The sequence below is a fragment of the Vombatus ursinus genome, unplaced genomic scaffold, assembly GCF_900497805.2.
Source record: "Vombatus ursinus unplaced genomic scaffold, bare-nosed wombat genome assembly UNPS02009205.1, whole genome shotgun sequence".
NCBI classification, from domain to species: domain Eukaryota; kingdom Metazoa; phylum Chordata; class Mammalia; order Diprotodontia; family Vombatidae; genus Vombatus; species Vombatus ursinus.
This window is the reverse complement of record NW_020948983.1, coordinates 16,896,689-16,914,488: the sequence shown is the minus strand read 5'-3', so window position 1 is coordinate 16,914,488 and position 17,800 is coordinate 16,896,689.

Below are 17,800 nucleotides of genomic sequence, written 5' to 3'. Positions count from 1 at the left end.
ATGGCAGGCACTGTGCTAATTGCTGAAGATGTAAAGAAAGACAGAATTAGTCCTTGGCCTCAAGGAACTCACAATCAAATGGGAGAGACAACATGCAAACAACTATGTACACACACAAGATATAAATAGAATAAATTGGAGATAATCTCAGAGGAAAGACACTAGCATTAAGGGGAACCAGGAAAGGCTTCTTGCAGGGATTTTGGCTGAGACTTGAAGAAAATCAAAACTCTCTGGGGTTGGGGGTGGGGGTAGGACTGGCAGAACACTATTTCTTGCAGAAAGTAGGATATTTTTCTTTTAAATAAGTACAAGATTAAGGGATGGCATGCAAACCACCTTTCTACCTTCTGATTTCCAGCATGGGATCATGCCACGGTCCCCTAGGAATAATCATCAGTACCATCCCACCCTACTTTGGAAACCACTGATCTGCAAACTGAAAATCCTAATTATTTCTGCAAGGTAGAGTTTGGAGAAGTGTCCCACCCTAGAAATACTCTCAGCTCAGAATAGGATATCCTTTTTCTTTCATGGGTTCTAAGCATTTCACTGAGTAGCTTGAGCAGTAGTTCAGCCTACTTCCGAAAGAGTTGACTGTTTCATGTTGTATGTAAAAAGCAGGGAAGTGGCATTTAAAAGAGTTTTAGGGAAAAGACTCTTCCAACCATAGGGAAGACAGATAGATTGGAGATCCTAGATCTTCTTCCTCCTCTAGGCATATATATTCACCTTGGATAAATCACTTTTCTGAGCCTTGTTAGTTCCACTGTAAAATGGAGACAATCATTTCGTTTCTGTCTTTACATTTCTAGCAAGTCACTTTACCTCAGTTTATTCATTTGTACTTTTACTCGTACCTATGCTATCTGTCTCAGAACTATAGATGATCAAATAAAACAAGGAAGGTTAAGTGCTACTTCATATACCTTAAAGTGATATGAAAACCTTGCTAATATTGTAGAGGGGAGCCTAGAGATTATATATATAGATATATACATATATATACACATATATAAATTCAAAGGGATGTTTTTTCCCATTGGACATATGAATATGTGAAATAACAAAATTAATAATTGGGTACTTAGAACTATAGAATTTGAGTGCTGAAAGAGATTTGAGTGATACTCCTCTGGGGCAGTGATCATGGGATCATAAATCTCAGAGGCCTTCTAGGCCAACCTCTTCATTTTACAGACGAGAAAACTGAGACCCAGAGAATTCATATGAATCACGGATCAATTGTCCACAGATACTAAACATCAGAGCTGCAGATCCAATGTTCTATCTACTAAACCATACTGCCTCCCTAAGGGCCTTTGTGTTAAGTGATGATGATGATGAAGATAATGAGGAGGAAGGATGATAACAACAGACATCTAAGTAGCTTCAAGTTTTCCAAAACCTTTCTGTATATTATCTGTCTTATCTGGCATTTATAGCACTCCTGTGAGCTAGGTACTATAGATATTTTTATCCACATATAAAAGATAAGGAAACTGAGGTTCAAAAAAATTAAGTGACTTGCCCATGGTTATACTGCTAGTTAGTCAGAAAGATGGAAATTCAAACCAAGCCTTGCTGACTCCAAGTTCAACTCTCTATCCAATATACCACATTGCTTCTCTTAATTAAAAATAAAGTGAATCATAAGGTATATATTTAAATTATTTATCTCTTCATTTCCCTCAGCACTTAGCACAGGGCCATGAATGTTGTAGGCAATATGCCGAAGCTTGCTTAGAGTCAAATGCAGCTGTCAATATTCCAAGGACCCTGATTTTATATTGGATTAATGAATAGAAGGAAGGTGAGGTTTAAAGAATGGAACTGACTTGTCCAGGTAGTTAATTAGTGAAAGATACTAAAGGACTACAACCGAGGTCTACGAACACAGCCTATGGCTCTTTCTGCCACTCTAGGCAGCAGACTAAATTATTCACATTTTTTCAAAAAAAGAGTTTAACTGTAAGGTTTCTTTAAATAGCAAGTACCCTTAGGGCTTTGGCAATTGTTTATAAAAATTTGGCTTACATGCAACTTTTCTTACTCCTTTGAACTCATGAGTCATTTCTTATCTGTCCCATTAATATGGAAGTAATATGAGTCCACACACCTACCTAAATTAACATAATGTAATAAGTGTGAGGGCTTGATGAAGTTTTAAATGAGTGCACAGGATAGTTTATACCCTGTGATACTTTATGAGGTACGAATCCCTTTGACTTGTGCAAAATTGGCTAACCAAACAAGCTGATCACGTTTCTTGGTACATGAAACAGGAATTTCAGCAGTTACTCAGTCCAGCAGTAAAGTAATCAAGCTCTGGGACCTTCCCGTCTCAGAAACTCCTGAAGGATATAGACTCTTGCACCTAGTGTACTAAAGATGTAATAGCAAGGAGAGGAGAGAGAATGAGCCAAGGGAGAATGTTGCATCGTCCCTTCCACTGACCGTGTCATTGGTAAGGTCTTACCCAAAGTAGGCCCTATATACAACAGGAACGAAAAGAAACACACATACAAAGGCACAAAAGGATACAGCAACATAGGAAGGAAGCAGATCAAGAAGGATGACCTTTTGAGCCAGAGAAGAATGTTGGCCGTGATCTTAAAGAAAGGACTTCTAATAACTAGGGGCTAGGAGTTAAGCCTCTGCCACAAATGTATCCTACAACTGGGCCTCTGCATCATCGTACTCTGCTTTTGAAATGACTTTTCCCATGAACCTGTGTGTATTTGTAGGAGAGTGTACCCCAGGCTTTGTTTGTTTGTTTATTTGTTTATTTGTTTTTGGTGGGGTGGAAGTTTTGTGCCAACTGTTCTTACTATGTTATTGTTCAGTCATTTCAGTCATGTCTGACTCTTCGTAACCCCATTTTGGGTTTTCTTGGCAGAGATACTAGAGTGGTTTGCCAATTTCCTTTTCCAGCTCATTTTACAGATTAGGAAACTGAGGCGAACAGGATTAAATGACTTGCCCAGGGTCACACAGCTAATAAGTGTCTGAGGACAGATTTGAACTCACAAATAGGAGTCTCCCTGACTCCAAGCTCAGCACTCCATCCACTGCAGCACATAGCAGCCCTATTCTTACTATACCAACTTAGTAAATGTCCTTTGCTAAAAAGCTAATTGTCTAATGGCTGATTAAAATGGGAAGCACACTGATGAGGGCTCTCGAACAACAGTATTAGAAACCCCAGTGACCCTCAGGGTTATCCCACTTACCTGAGAGTGATAGGTAGCAACTGCCCTTTGGGGACCCAGTTCCACAATGATGTGGGAATTTGGGAATTAGCCCTAAAGGGAATGCTATTCATATATTAATCCATATAACCTTGATATTTAACTTGAGTTAAAAGTCTGAGTTTTGTGCCCCCCAGTGAGTCTATTAGCAATTGGAGGGCAGGAACAATTTAGGGCAATTCTTTGTATTCCCTATACCAAGTACCTTTGGATTAGACTATTAAAATTTTGTTTAGCTTTTTGCTGGTGGTGCCCTCATCTCTAACTAGATAGTAAACTCTTTGAGGGAAGAGGTCAAGTTCTAGAACATCTAACCCAAACCCCTTAGTTTGCAGATGAAGAAACTGAGGCCCAGAGAAATGGCAGTCTTTGTATCCTCCGGAGTTACACAGAAAAGTTGTTCAATTAATATTTCCCAGTAGAGGATTATGAATCCCATCAACTAAGTCTAATACATAAAGCAAGGTGTACCTGCAATAGGGGTAATTTTAATAAGAGAGCTAATGAGCATACAGTTGAATAAAAAACATTTCTGATTTTTTTTCTACAATGCTATATGAAAGTTGTTTTCTTTACTACTATAGCAGTGGTTTTTAATAATGCAGTATCTGAGTGACTGTGACTTATTTTCAGTATGGAGAACACCAGGTGTGGGACCTGCCCTTCACTAATAGCAACCAGTCTGTGATTTAGTAGATGTCTGTAGGGAGTTGCCAAAACAGTCACACAGCTAGTTAAGTGTACGTTAAACAAAATTCATCAAAATTGCTCCATGGTTTAAAGTGGGTCACATGCAGGATGAAAACTTTGAAGCTTAAAAAACAACAACAACAAAAAAAATCACTGCTCAAAGAATCATCTGGTGGTGTTTTTTGTGAACTGTAGGAACTGTGAATAGTGTATAATCTTCTGTTTTGCTGTTAATTGAGTCTACTACAATGTGTGGAGTTCTGCTAAAATACAAACAGACAAAAACAAAACAGTCTGGAAAACAGAAAAATAAAAAGGGTGTGTGTGAGGGTGTGTGTGGGGGGGTGTTGAAGCTAGGATTATAATAGAAGAGAATAGAGAAGGAACACAATATGTTTAAAAAATATCTTCTGTATATCCACGTTGTGACAAAAATGCAACCATTTTTTCACAGGAGAAATATGCTTTCCATTGTCCATAATACCCTGATGTCCATTGGCACTCCTTGAAACAACTTCTAGCCTTCTGCTTAGAAAATACTCTTATCCAAAGTGAAATTTGGGGCCCTCTTCTGGTCAAGATTGTTTTAGCACATTGAACAAGAACAGAAAAAAAGACAACTAAAAAAATTGTCTAGTGGACTGCTATAGTCTTCCCTATTCATATATAAATATACATACATACATGTATGTATGTATATACGCACGCATATACACACACACACATATATATATAAATGCATATGTCTACGTCCATGTGTGTATATACATGGACATAGAGAAAGAAATTGGTCATTTTTTCTTCCCAAAACTCTCTCATGGCTCACATTGTTTGTTCAAGAGAGGGCTTCACAAGGAACAACAGTATTATAAAATTAACTTTTTAAAATTCTTTTTGGAGGAAAATGGTGATCTGTCTTGGATTGTAGAAAAAAGTAAAGCATACTGCTGTTCTCTCAGGAGGGGACTGAATTTACAAGAGTCCTCTGCCTTCTCTGATGCTCTCTGTGGGTGACTGGTGAGGGGGTACGACATGGAGGTAGAACACCCCCCATACACCTTACCCTTTCTATACCATGTAACTGACTCAAAGAAAGCCATCTTCCATGTATGTGTAGCACTGGTGGGCTCCCAGAAAGCTACTTCAGGTTCAAGGTATTTTGTTGGCCAATACTTACTCAAAACCATAGCTTACTTTTACTAAGGCAACCAGAAAGGACAGATTAGTTCAAAGCAAAAGACATTTATTAAATAGCACAGGAAATTAACTGATACGAACACACAGGAAGCATGATCCAGCCAACTATCCCAGGGCCAGCATGTAAAATAATAATAATAAAATAACTTCTGGCATTTATACAGTACATTAAAATTTTTAAAGCACTTTACATTTTTGTTTAATCCTCATAAGGATCCTGTAAGGTAGTTGCTATTATTATGCCTATTTTACACTTGTAAAACTGCAGCTGAGAAGTTAAGTGACTTGCCCAGGGTCACACAGCTAATAAACAAGTATCTGAAGGAAGATTTGGATTCAGGTGTTCCTGACTCCAAGCCCAGCATGCTATCCACCACCCCACATCTTCCCCCTTAGGGTTCTAGGGGTACCCAGAGGGATCTATACCTATAAATGCTAATGTCTTTGGCTCAAGCCTCCACTGGCTGTGTTTCCCCACTATCACTACTATTAGGTGCCAGTGAGTGGCCAGCACCCCACTTCCATTTAATCATTTAAAATAGTTTTTACAAAGGCATATTTGTTACATATATACGACAAGAACAAAACCACAAATATTTCCCTTCAACACCCTGGAGGCGCACCTCTCCTCTATTCTACCTCAGACTGGGGGGGGGGGGGCGGGGGACTCAAACTTATCTCAGTCTTTACATCTCACTGGTCCCTCCTCTGACACTGTAGTGCGCTGTTGCTGCTGTCATTGTGTGATTCCCAGCAGTTCCTTGCTAGGCATCTGGTCTCTACTGGGCCTGTAGCCGTGTGTTCACTGATTTGCTTTCTGTTACCATTTTGCTGGTCTACAGCTATTCAATCACTTTGGGCCTTCTGCTAATATCTGCTGCCATCTGATGGGATACAAGGGCTCCTGGGTCCCTTCTAAGGGAGAGCTATAGCTATCAGTCTAAATCCCTAACACCCAGCCTGGCAGCTAGCCAAGGCCTAATGATGCCTTCATGTTAAAAGCGAATCCATCTTTTTTTTTTTTTAACTAACTATAACCTTGGTAGGCTACAGTATTTTCATTTGCAACAAAAGGAAGTTGAATTAGATGGCCACTGAGATTTCTTCCAACTCTAAATCTATGATTTTATGATCCCAGTATTTCCTTGTGCTAATTCCTTTCTGGCATTTATTGGAAAATTTATGTTTTTCTGAATCCTGAGAAATTGACAAAAAATATCAAAATTCTCATGTAAGAGAATTCTCATGTAAGAGAATTCTCATGTAAAGGTTGGGGCAGCTAGATGGCACAATGGATAGAGCTCTAGCCTTGGAGTCAGAAGGACCTTAGTTCAAATCCGGCCTCAGACACTTGACACTTGACACATTGCCTCACCAAAAAAAAAAAAAATCAAAGGTTAGCAATCGCCATAGAGATGATACTGGTTCAAAGGAATCCATTGACGTCACGTTGCAATCAAGAGCTCCAATCTCCAATAGATGGAATTGGAGGTTAAAGTCAATATTTCTGGGAATCAAGACAGGAGCGCATAGGAGATTTACTCATGGTCTATTAAATCAGTCTTGGTTGTAACTGTTGTAAGTGTGTGTTCATTGCCCTGTCTGCTGAGTCATTCCTGCAAGTAAAATAAATATTAATAAGTTTATACACACAGTATACTTTATACAAATCTTATGAGTGGTGTTCCAAGAAATTACATGTTTTGGAAGCAAAATAAGTCCTTAAAACTGGCCATTTTGACCCAAGATTCTGTGGAGTGTTATTTAACCTAGGAGATCTTAGAACAACTAAGTGGTGCAGTAGATAGAATGCTAGGCCTGGAGTCAGGAAGACCTGAGTTCAAATCTGATCTCAAACACTTCCTAGTTGTATGACCCTGGTTAGTCACGTAATCCCTGTCTGCCTCAGTTTCCTCAACTGTAAAATGGGGTCCAACTCTTATTGACCCCATTTGGGGTATTTTTGGCAAAGATACTGTAGTGGTTTGTCATTTCCTTCTCCAGTTCATTTTACAGATGAGGAAACTGAGGCAAACAGGGTTAAGTGACTTGCCCAAGGTCACACAGCTAATGTCTGAAGCCAGATTTGAAGATGAGTCTTCCTGACTCCAGGCCTGGCACTCTATCCACTGTGCTACCTAGTTGTCCCAGAAATTATTTTTAACTGAGGTCAAATCTCGGATTGCTAAATCCTCATACCTTCAAACCACATAGGGGCCTCACTCTTTTGACTAAACTGAAAATGAACTGGGGGAGGGAGTAAAGAGGCTCTCCACAGCCCCTTAATGCTTCTGGCTGATATGCAAATCATCCCCAGAGACAAGAACAAAGATCAAGTCATGCTAATGACACAGTAGCTACTATCTTAGATCATTTGTTCCATAGTCCTGCCTTTATTAAATGCACCAAACAGCAACAACAAAATCACTGATCTTTGTTTGGCAATACTACAAGTAACAAACCTGTCTGTACACAAGTCTGCTGGCCCAAGCGGTTGCTAAAGCAGGCTATAGTTAGACCAATGAGATGGGTCAATGAAATTTCAATCTTCTGCTGTTAGACCCCATGGGTAATCTCTATTTTACTTGCCTTATAAATTAGGTCACACTCAATCAACAATCATTTATTAAATGCCATTTATTAAATGTAGCAGACTGCATTAAGGACTGGAGATATAAAGGAAGGCAAATATGAACAAACAAAAAAAAAAAACAAGCAGACCCAACTCTCTTGGAGCTCACCACAGGTCTAAAGGAAGGGGTGACATGCAAACAATTTTGTACAAACAAAAGAAATACATGATAAATTGGAGATAATTTCAGAGGGAAGGCATTAAGATTCAGAAGGATGGGGCAAGGCTGCTTGCAGAAGGGAAGGTTTTAGGTGGGGTTTGAAGCAATTCAGGGAAGCTCGGAGACAGAGATGAGGAGGAACAGCCACAGAAAATTCAAGGAGTCAAAGATAGATGGAGTGCAAAGAGACCAGTGTCATTGGATGAAGATTAAGTTTGGAGCAGTAAAGTGTAAGAAGCCTGGAAAAGTCGAAGGGGGCCAGGTTATGAAGGGCTTTGAATGTCAGACAAAGGATTTTATATTTGACCCTGAATGTGCTAAGAAACCACTGGGTTTTATTGAATAGGGAGACAATATAGTCAGACCTGTGCTTTAGGAAGATCACTTTGACCACTGAGTGGAGGATGAACTGTGGTGGAGACAGACTCGAGGCAAGAAAACCAAGCAGCAGTCTATTCCAATGGTCCAGGCTTCAGGATGAAGACCTGCGCCAGGGTGCAGGAGAGAAGGGGCATTACTATGAGAGATTTGGGGGATGGTAAAATTGATGGGACTTGGCAGGATTGGATATCATGGTGTGAGAGAAAGCAGGGAGTAGAGTAAGACATCTAAGTTGTAAGCCTGAGTGACTGGGAGAGTGGAGGTACACTTGCCAGTAAAAGGAAAATTGAAGAATTCACCGTCAGTTGGTAGCTAACCTCGATGTCGTATTTGTTCTCATTGAAGGCATTTGACAAAATGACTGAAAACATCATTCTAAAAAGTATGGAAATGAGCACATATCCTTGTTTCACTCCATTGGTGACTGGGAAAGCATGAGAGCACTGGCCATTATCCAGAACCCGGGCAAGCACGCCATCATGAAATTGACGTACAATGCTGAGGAACTTCTCCAGGCAACCAAATTTTGACATAATTCTCCGTAAGCCCTCACAACTGACAATATCAAAGGCCTTGGTAAGGTCTACAAATGTTGTATACAGAACTCTGTTCTGCTCCTGGCATTCCTCCTGGAGTTGTTGGGCAGCAAACACTATATCAACCATTCCTTGGCCCTTTCTGAAGCCACACTGGCTCTCAAGTAGATGACCATCTTCCAGGTGAAGGATCTGCCTATTAAGGAGGACTTTTCATTACTCTCTTAGTAATGACTAAGAGAGATTGTGATTCTTCAACTTGAAAAAGCTACAAGCCAAGACCAAAGTGGAGGGAGTGTTGGTGCATGATTTTCTGTTTGCAGATGATTGTGCACTCAGTACAGCCTCTGAAGCTGAGATGCAACAAAGTATAGATCGGTTTTCTGCTGCTTGTGCTAATTTTGGCCTAACAATTAACACCAAGAAAACATAAGTGTTCCATCAGCCTCCACCACACCATCTATCACTGGAACCATCAGTTATAACAAATGGAGAAGTTCTGAATGCTGTGGATAAATTCACTTACCTTGGGAGTGTACTTTCTAGGGATGTACACATTGATAATGAGGTTGACACTCAGATTTACAGAGCTAGCTCTATCTGGGAGGCTCTGAAGGAAAGTATGGGAGAAAAGAGGTGTATTAGACTGACTACCAAACTGAAGGTTTATACAGCTGTTGTGCTGACCTCATTGTTGTATGCCTGTGGAACCTGGACAGTTTACCAGCACCATGACAGGAAATTGAATTGTTTCCATTTTGAATTGTCTTAGGAAGATTTTGAAGATCACCTGGCAGGAGAAGATACTAGACAGTGAGGTCCTTTATCAAACTAAACTGCCAAGCATTCAAACTCTACTTCAAGAGTGAAACTCCAATGGGCTGGCCATGTTATTCAAATGCAAAACGTACACTTACCAAAAAGACTATTTTATGGAGAACTCACACAGGGCAAGCATTCATGTGGTGGTCAGATGAAACAATACAAGGACACTCTCAAGGTCTCTCTTAAAAACTTTGGAATTGATTGTGTGACATGGGAGACACTGGCACAGGACCATCCAGTATGGCATGCCCTATCAGAGAAGGGGCTATTCTCTATGAGCAAAGCAGAATTGAAGTAGCTCAAAAGAAACACAAGATGCGCAGATTTAGAGAGTACACCCCAACTGTTCACATGGACTATTTGTGCCCGACTTGTGACGGAACATTCCAAGCTAGTATTGGTCTGATCAGCCACAGGTGGACATACTGTAACTTGACTCTGATATAGTGAAGTCATTTTGTTCCTCTTTGAGAACAAAGGACAACAACCAACCAATAGGGAAGTTAGGAATATGGGACCATTGGGGGCAAAGATAGTAAGCTTGGTTTTGGACATGTTGCACTTAAGAGATCTGTTGGATATCTAGTTTATAGTGATGTCTAATGGAGATTCGAGATATTAGAATGGAAGTTAGGAAAGAGGTTAGGTCTGGACTAATAGATTTGAAACAATCAGCTTAGAGATGATAGTTGAATCAATGGGAGCTGCTGAAATAAACAAGTAAAATGGAGAACAGAAGAGGGGTCAGGACTGAACCTTAGGAGAGACCCACAATTAGTGGACAGAAGGAGCCTTAAAGGTCATCTGGTCTACTCTCTCATTTTATAGAAGAGAAAAGTAAAGCTCAGGAAGGCTGACTTGCCCAAATTCACATAAACAGCAAATGCCAAAACTAGGATTTGAACCCAGGTCCTCTGATGCCAAATCTGAGCCATCAAACCATGCTGCTAAGTCCTATTCCACAGCTTCTAGGTTACCTTCTAGGTTCTGGTGGAACAGAAGTTTTCTCACAATGGAACTAAAAATTGTAACCTCATCAAATGTCTATTCCCCTAGACCCTTACCAGTTGGTCAAGGTACTAGACACTGCTAATGAGGTCAAGATCATTGCTCCCACTTGAGGTCTGATTCTTAAAGAAAAGAAGCTTTGTCCCATGCCTTCAGAACAACCAGCTTGTGTGATCTTACAAAGGTACATTGTTTATTTCAAGGTGAGCCAGGTAAGAAAACGGGAATATCTCAGCACAACCTCTTTCTACTGCTCAAGGCACAACTTGAAGTCCATGACCAAATGATGCCATTCCTCTATGATCATCTTGGCACAGGAGGGGAAAAAGGAGCATGTTTTTATTTTCACCATTAGTAAAGTAATTATTAATTTTTTTCCCACAAAATCCCTTGCCCTTTCCTGTTACCACAAAATCCTAAAAAGACCAATGGAAACAGACTACATTTTAAAAATCCCCCCTCAGGGAAATCAGTTCTCTAAATCAGTGCTTCTTAAACTGCAAGTTGCATAACTGAATGTGGGGATCACAAAAAAAAAATTGGCAATAGTAAAAGGTTTCTGAACGCACAACAACCAAAAATTAATTCAAAATCAAACTCGTAATAAATCCAAGGTGTTTCTGGCAGCACTTGCCTGTGTTGCACCAAGCAACTTCATTGCAACCTTGGTTCTGAACACATAACATGCTTACTTTGCATTGCACATGCCATCATGTCACGCAACACCAATGAACACTACCAGAAACACCTTGGCTCAGATTCAAGACTATTGTGAATGAATTGTGTATTTTTACTGTACATACAAAGTTTTCTGCCCTTATAGAAACGTAATCGTTTAATTCCAGAAAATGAAGACTTTTAATATTTTCCTACCATCATTCCTCAGCATGTTAAGTATCAAATTAGTGTATCTTTGGATTGCATTGTGTTAAAATGAAATTAGTAATTTTAAAATTGCTATTTCCTTATTTTCCAGAAACATAAGTGTTTAATTGCAGCAAGTAAGCACAAAAGCCCTTTAATAATATTTCTCCACCATCATCGCTAATTGTGAACACCACTTTTTAAAAATTAAACACCAGAAAATATAATTTCAAAAACTAAGCTAGTATTTAGTTAAGAAATTATTTGCAAAATTTATTTATATTTTAGGACAAAAATATTTTTGGTTATGGATAAGTGGCTAAATTTAGACAGAAGAGGTAAAAATACTGATGACAATGAGGCAGAGTCTTCACTACCAGGTTATAGTACTCCTAAATGGACAAGAAAAAGAAACTATGTCAAATAATTTTTGCAATATGGATTTAATTCTAATAATGATGATGGTGTGGGAAAAAACTCTTTGCTTAATTTGTAACGAAGTTTTGGCTGTGGAAAGCATGAAACTAGGCAAACTAAAGTGACATCTTAATACCAAGCATACAGTCTACTGCAATAAACCAAAGGAATATTTTGTATGACTTTTAAAATCTTCAAATAAAGAAAAACAATGTTTTGAAAATTTGTTACTGTCAATGAAAAGTATTTACTTGCATCTTATGGAACTTCTTATTTAATTGCAAAAACTAAAAAGCCCTACATGATAGGATAAGATCTCATGTTACCTGGTGCTATTAAAATGTTAGAAATGGTTCATGGGAAAAAGTATAGGGATAAAATTCATAAAATTCCTTTATAGAATGACACTGTTTCCAAAAGAATTTCTGAAATTAGTAATGACCAATTCCAGCAACTTATTACCAGGCTTAAGGGCAGTCCAAAGTTTGCGATTCAGTTGGATGAAACAACTGATATTTCTAACTTGGCACAGGTGTTACTTTACGTAAGATATGTTTGTGAAGGAAGCATACATAAGGAATTATTGTTTTGTCACCCTTTGGAAGGGTGCACAAGAAGGGAAGATATATATGTTAAAGTTGGTGAATTTTTCACAAATGAAGGTTTACACTGGAAAAATTTCATTGGAGTCTGTGCAGAGGTGCTGGAGCAATGATGGTCAAGAATGTTGGATTTGTAGCAAAAGTTAAATTAGCTGGTGGCAATGAACATATCACTCTAACTCACTGCATGATCCATTGGGAGGCATTCATAGCCAAAAAAAAAATTACCAGAGTTAGATGTTGTGCTTCCAGATACTATCAAAATCATTAACTTCATAAAAGCCATGCCCTTAGCAGTCATTTGTTTTCAAACCTTTGGAATGACATGGACTGTGATTACAAAAGCTTATTACTCCATGCAGAGGTGAGGTGGCCCTCAAGAGGTGAAGTCTAAACAGATTACTAAAATTCAAAGATGAAGTTGTCATATTTTTGAATGAGCAGAAATCCAATTTTGTTGATTTTTTCAAAATGACTTATGGCTTTCAAAACTGTGTTATTTGTTGGATATTTTTAAAAAACTCAGTGGTTTAAACATGTCACTTCAAGGAAAAAATTGTAATATTTATGTTAAAAGAAAAATAGGGTGGGAAACGGTTCTTTAGAAATGTTTACAGCTACAGAAGATTTTATAATTGAAAACAACCTTTCCATAGATTTAGTTGTAAGAGTTATAATTGATTATCTGAAGTGCCTGGAGACACAGTTTCAGAAATACTTCCCTTCAAATTTTGATTCTAAAAAACTAGGTTGGGTTCATAAACCATACTCAGTTGAAATAAAAAAACATCAGCCATCTGCCATTAAAAGTGCAAGAAGAATTTGCCAAGTCATCAAGCGATGTAGAGTTTCCTAAAAAACCACTAAATGAATTTTGCCTTGGGATTGGGACAGAATTTCCAACAATTTCTGAAATGGCCCTAACCATACTTCTGCTATTTGTACTATGTATTTATGCAAAGTGGAATTCTCAGCATTGACGATTATAAAACCAAAATATCTATCGACTCTGAAAAACACTGAAGATACTCTACATCCTGCAGTATTAAACATTCCACCGAGATTTAATTCTTTATGTAAAAATAAACAAGCCCATTCATCTCATTAGTGTGCAAATTTGCTTTCATCTTTAATAAATGGTCAAATTATATATATATGTATCTCAAAGAATTGCTTTAAAATAAATTTATTTATGATTTATTATCAGTAAATGTTAGATTTGTATACCTATTTTATGTACTTATATATCCAGGGTTGCATAAAAATATCTCAAATGAAAAGAGGTCAAGAGTGGAAAAAGTTTAAGAAGCTCTGCTCTAAATAGCACCCAATACATCAGAGCCACACATGTGAGCAAAGAACTTAGGCAACCTGTCCATCTGCTCTGCTTTTCTGCAGTTCTTCTCCAAGAATGGCAGAGACATACTTAACAGATTACCTTTTCCTTCTAAGCCCTCATGTGCTTTCCAGGGTAAGGAAAGATTCAGGAGAACCAAAACAAGATGAAGCACTCATTCTATCTGGAGAGTAAGGTGGTTACTGCTCCTTTTCTTCTCTTTGCATTACAGAGATGCCCTCTCTGCCAGAAGACAACGGGAAACCCATTCCCTGTAGTTACTTCACTCCCTGAGACACGCAGGAAAAGATTCTCAGTCAAGGGGATTTCTTCTCTAGCAGCATCATGGCAACTGCACTGGGACAGTCCTGATTGACTGAAAACAAACTGTTCCTCTGTCACTATAGAGCACTGAAACATGCTGGAAATTCTGATACTTGGCCAAAAAAAAAAAAGGTAATTGAATGAATCATCAGTGAACATCACAATAAAAATATACACCCAGGAGCCAGTAAATCAGACACTAAACATTTATAAAGCATCTGCTATGCTCCAGGCACACTGGGGATACAAAGATAGGCAAGAGACAGTCCCTGCCCGAAAGGAGCTGACAATCTAATAGAAGAAGACAGTACATAAAAGGAAGGTGAAAAGAGGGAAGGAAGGGAGGATACCAGATAGGAGCATAATAAAGTCCAGAGAAGTACAGTCAGGTAGGAAATGATGAGATGGCTGCCTTGGGTGCCCTCCTTAAATGGAGAATCTGGGAGGAGCTTTCAAAAGGTGGAGAACCAGAGGCTGAAGCAAACATCAAGATTACTCAGCAAAGCATGCCCATGCTGGCTCACATGTATATAATACCCATGTGCATGGTAGGAGTGGCAAGTTGCAAGACTGGCTCTGACATTAGTAATGCCTGAGAATGTCAGGCTAATGAGCTGCTTCATAGCTACACGTGTTAACATATAAGCCCATGTAATTATGTCAGCCAATTCAAGCTGATTGACCATATGCCCTAATTTTTGGTTTAGAAAATAGGATAATTAATCTAATAATGCCAGAGAGGGACAATCACTAACAGTATCAAGTGACATGGTTACAGCAATCATTTTAATTGATCTGTGCTTTTTGAAATTCAAAGTTTCCACTTTTTGAGAGCAATTTCATCCATCTCAAAAGTCCTACTGAGGTTTAAGCTGCTAAAGTTTAAAACTGCACCAAGATTTTTGGGACATCCTGTATTTCTGCCTCTGTAAAATGATGTCATTACTAAGCTCCCTTCAGGCTTTCACATTCCATGATTCTAGCTTATATTTGTAGTAGATAGAGAGCTAGACTTGGGGTCAGGAAGACCTGGGTTTGAATCTTGACTCAGACACTTGATAGCTGTGTGACCCTGGGCAAATTGCTCTAACTTTTCTGAGCTACATCTGTAAAACAAAGGTAATGATAGCACCTACCTCATAGGGTTGTTGTGAAATGAGATAATGTCTGAAAAGCACTTTGAAAATCTATGTAAATGTCATCTGTTATTATTATAGTTTAACTCATCACCCTGTTATCAAGGAGCTAACATATTCAAAGATAAGGTCTCTGAAAATGTGGAGGTAGGATTTCCAGGAAAACTTGGATTATTCTAAATTGCAGATACTCAGGCTGAACAGAAAGCCCTAAACTATCTGGAGGATAATGTTGATTTGCTGCATCCATTAGCTGAGGCATCTCCATAGCAACTGTCACCATAGTGTCAGGCCCAGGGACAGAAGTGCTAAATGAGCATGTGCACAATAGCCAAGGCTACATGGTTCCTTTTCTGACCTTCATTCTGGGCGATCCCAGGAATCTTTTGGGTTATTCAATACAATATTTTGTATTCAGTAAGGTGAAGCCTTCAGATTATAAGGTAAAGATGACAGTCAACATTTGACCTTTGTTTGCCAAGGAGTTTTTATTAAGAGAACAAACTCTTTAAAACATTTTTTAATATTTTGTTAATTTTTTTACATTCCAGACATTTCCCAAAATATTCCTCCCCTCTCCCAGATAGCCATCCCTTATAACAAAGAATTTTTTAAAAGAGAGAAAAAGCCAGTTGAACAAAATTAATCCAAATATCAAAAATCCAACATTATATTTAGTCCCATAGTCCCCCGCCTTTTCAAAGAAGGGGAAGAAGTACATTCTCATATCTTTTCTTCAGGGCCAAGTTTAGTCACTATAGTTTTGATTGTTTTGTTGTTGTTCTTTCCATTTATGTTGGCATAGTCATTATACTTACTGTTTTTTCTAATTCTGCTTACTTCCCTGTGTATCAGTTCATATAAATCTTCTCAGGCTTCTCTGTATTCAATATATTCATCATATCCTACAGCACAGTAATTTTATTACATTCACAATTTTTTTTAGCTGTTCTCTAATAGATGGGAACAGTTTTGTTTCTAGTTCTTTGCTACCGCCAAAAAGTGCTACTAAATATTCTGTTGCATATGGGATCTTTTTTTTTTTTTTATCATTGGCCTCTCTTCTGAAAGGAATTCTTTTTTTTCTGAAAGAAATTCTTGTTGACTTAAAGGTGGGTCATCATTAAAATCCATCAATTAACCAACCTAGTGAGGCCAAGGCCCATAAGTCAACACTAATTTTTCAACCTAATTTGGAATCATTAGTTCACCCTTCCGCTGGGTTAGGAGAACGCTCCCCCCAAGGGTAAAGGAAGGATTTTGCTCTGTCAGTTACATGGGTGACATACCAAGTAAAGCTCCTATTCTACCAGACAACGACCAGCTTGATCTTTCTTTGCTTCTAGTCTTAGCCTTGGGCTTCTGTGCACCAGGTAGAATCTATCTGGACAAAAATCTAATTTGTTCTTTTCTTGTTTACATTTGGGGTAAAGGATTTTTTTTTTCTGAACAATTTATCTACCTTTGGATAACTAACATTTTCTTTGACAGAAAAGCACTAAAATGATGTGCTAATTTACTTTGAAATACTTTTTTAAAGGCACAAATTGATCTTGAGGCCATGGCAACACTATCTTGGTACAAGGTACCAAAGTAAGAATGCATTCAAGTTCAGTTCACTTGATCAGTGTTGACTAACTGTATCCTCAGTGCAATAGTGGTTGCAGTGGGGGGATTTAAAGAAAGAGGCGTGAGACATTGTCCATGTCTTCTAGGAATTTACCTCTGTCCTGCCAACAGAATGAACTTACAAGGCAACTGTCCCATAATGGTCATTCAACTTTGGGAAAGTAAATCACCTATGGATTTTCTGGCCTGTCTGTTCTGTTTGCTCTGTTCCTGAAACAAGCAGATTCAAATCACTAAAATAGACCTTTAAAAGAAGAGATTGGATAGGATCAAAGACTCCCAATAGATAAATTCATTAGTTACTTTACTTCAGACTAGTAAAGTGATTTTCCTAAAATGAAAGTCTGATCATGTTACGCCCGCCATCCCCCTACTCAATAAATTTCAGTGGCTCCCTATTGACTCCAGGAGCAAATACAAAATGCTCTGTTTGCATTCAAAGCCCTTCATAGCCTAGCTCTTTCCTACCTTTCCAGTCTTCTTATATCTTACTACCCAACAAGTACTCTTAGATCCAGTGACACTAGCCTCCTGGCTGTTCCTCAAACAACAAACTCCATCTTTCGGCTCTGAGCATTTTCTTTGGCTATCCTCCACGCCTGGAACCTTCTTCCTCCTCCACTCTTACTGACCTCCCTGGCTTCCTCTAATTTCCAACTAAAATCCCACTTTCTACAGGAAGCCTTCCCTAACACCTCTTAATTCCAGTGTTTTTCCTCTTAATTATTTCCTATTTATCCTATATATAGCTTGTGAGCAGCTAGATGGAGCAGTGGATAGAGTGCTGGGTCTGGAGTCAGGAAGATCTGATG